Here is a 3,047-nt window from a genome sequence, read left to right on the forward strand (position 1 = left end):
AACCTTTAGAACCGGTATCGAAATTTGAGAATTGTTCTCAAAATTCAAATTTGTAAATTTTATCTAGAGTTCATAAAAGGAAAGTAGACATGCGATGTCTCTTCCGCTTGATGTATTTCATAAATGAATGTCATACTATTTCCTCGTCCACTCGGGTATTGGATACTGAATGAGGCTCTTATATATGTGATAATATAAAGCCTAAAGAACAGTAAAAGACTTGTTTGAAAATTATTACTATGTTTAGTTTTAATAAAGAATATCCTTTCTATTTCTTATTTAAATAGAAAATGGTCTTATTTGATTTTAGGCAACAATTGTTGTTATCTAATTTGGAATAGAATTCTTTATGAGACCGAAATATTAAGTAATAGTATCTACGTATTAGATATTTCCAACGAGATATTTAATATTGAAACAGACAACAAGCATGCTCGAAAAGATAATCAATTAACCTCATATTCGTGGTATTATCGTCTTGACCATATAAGCAAAAACCGCATCACCAAACTCTAAATGGTTGGTAGTTTGGAATCATTTGAATTACATTCATTTGATACATGCAAATCATGCTTTAAAGGCAAGATGATTAAATCACCTTTTATCGGAAAAGGGTGAACTAGTGGGAGACTTGCTTGGCCTTATACATACCGATGTGTTTGGTCCAATGTCAACTCAAACATGAGGAGGTTATAACTACTTCATTACCCTTTATCGATAATTATTCATGATTGGGATAATTGTATTTATTAAAGTACAAATCTGAAGTCTTTGAATGGTTCAAAGAATTCAGAATTGAAATAGAGAAACAACTTGACAAGAGTATTAGAATACATTGATCCGATCAAGGTGGTGAATACTTAGTCAAGGGTTTCAGGATTATCTAAAAGACAATGAAATATTGTCTAAGAGGATTTCACTGTATACACCTGAGCGTAACGGGGATTAAGGGGTGAAATCGAACCTTGTTGGACATGGTAAGGTAAGTAATAAATTATGCAATCTCCCTAGAATATTTTAGGCAACGTACTTGAGACAACTGTTTATTTGTTAAACAGAGTCTCGACTAAGATGGTCTCTGCTACTCCATGCGAGATATGGAATAGTAAAATCTTGCTTATCTTACTTGAAGATATGAGGTTGTCCTACTTACGTGAAGAGGACTATATCAGATAAGTGGAAAGCTAAATATGATAAATATCTATTTATTTGATGCCCTAAGGAAACGAGGGGTTACCAATTTAATTTATTCTCCTGTGGAACAAAAGCATTTGTTTCACGTCATACTATATTCTTGAAAGAGCTTCTCTTGCAGGAAACAGTGGGAGCTGTTAGCGGTTTATGTAACCGGCCACTACGCACTCCACGAGTGCACGATCTGCACTCGGTGGAGAACGCAGCCTTTCCCTATTAAAGGGAGAGGAAAGCCCTACGAGAGAGGTTCGATTCTGTGATTAGTGAGAACCTGTGCTTGTGAGCGTCCAAGCGAAGAGGAGAAGAGGTTGCCGGAGAAGAACGCCAAATCGTAGGATTTGGTTTGTGGATTCGTGGAGAGTCTTCTGTCAAGTGATAACTCTTCCGACAGAAGCGATCTTTGACACCGGAGCCAGAGACGAGGCACGCTTCAACAGCAAGTCAGCGACGTGTCCTCTGATTTGGCGAGGCTGGCGTGGAACCGGCGACTGAGGTCGGCGGTTGGCGTCGGCGGCAAGACAACGAGAGTTGTTTTTTTTTGTCAGTGGCACGGCTGGTGCAGCGAGGCCGGCACACGCTGGTGCCGGCAGGGCACTGGCGAAGCAGGCGCTGGCAAGGGGCTGGCGCCGGAGCGGCGGAGCGGCGACACTGTGCTTCGTGCACAGGAAGAAAAAAAAATAGAGCGGCGACACTGTGCTTCGTGCACAGGAAGAAAAAAAACAGAAAGGAGACACTGTGCTTCGTGCACAGGAAGAAAGAGTTCGGCGGCGATAGAAACTAAGTTTTTTTAGGGCATGTTTTTTTTTTCCTTCGTTTATATTTTAAAAAAACAGAAAGTTAATTGGGCGAGTTAGCAATGGGCATGGAACAGTAAGGTTAATTGGGCTTCGGGTTAGCAATGGGCAAAGATGAAGCCTGATTAAATTGAAATTCCATTAAAAGAAATGGCATGATATGGATTTGAACCAATGACCTTCAAAGTCATTACCTCACGTGCTAACCACTAAACCAGCAATGTAATATGAAATTGAATTAGTTTCAATTACATATTTTGAATTTGTGGATCTGATTAATTAGATTTAATTAAATGAATCTGTTTCATTTGTTTATGTGGATCTGATTAATTAGATTTAATTAAATGAATCTGTTTCATTTTATTTATATGATCTGATTAATTAGATTAGATTAAAAAAAATGGATTTGTTTCATTTATCTATTAATCTGATTAATTAGATTAGATTAGAAATATGGATTTGTTTCATATATCTAATAATCTGATCAATTGGATCTGATTAGAGTTGATATTAATCAACTATACTCATAATTATGAGAAGTTGTTTGAACAACTAATACCCTAGAAACAACTCAATAGGCTGAGAAAATTTGATATCATACATGGTGCTCAAGTGCCTGGGGTGCTTAGAGCTAGATGATATTTTAATTCATGGAACACTGCCATGTTGAGTTTTGCCATGTTGAGTCTTCAAGGTGCCGATCGACTGATCAAAAGGATCAGTTGACAAAACCCCAATAAATCAAGAAGATTTATTTTTCTTGATTTATTGTGTTAGATCTATGCCTGTATAAATTGAATTAAGCTGGTATATGTACTGGTTTGTCAGTTTTGTACTGACTTCATTAATTTCAATTTTTCATATGGCAAGGACGATTACCACGATGACTCGACGTGAAATGATGCGCAATAAACTGAGGGAAGCTATCCAGTGGATAGAATATGACTCGGCTTATGGAGTTAGTGGACATATGGGGAGGTTAGACAGACTGTTCTGGCGTCTGGAGATGTAGGACTTCCCGATTCTGGATAATTACAGGATTTGGGCTTTGATTTGTTC

Source organism: Curcuma longa, chromosome 9 (genome assembly GCF_044706935.1).
Source record: "Curcuma longa cultivar G26 ecotype Majalengka, Jawa Barat chromosome 9, ITB_CL_G26_1.1, whole genome shotgun sequence".
NCBI classification, from domain to species: Eukaryota; Viridiplantae; Streptophyta; class Magnoliopsida; order Zingiberales; family Zingiberaceae; genus Curcuma; species Curcuma longa.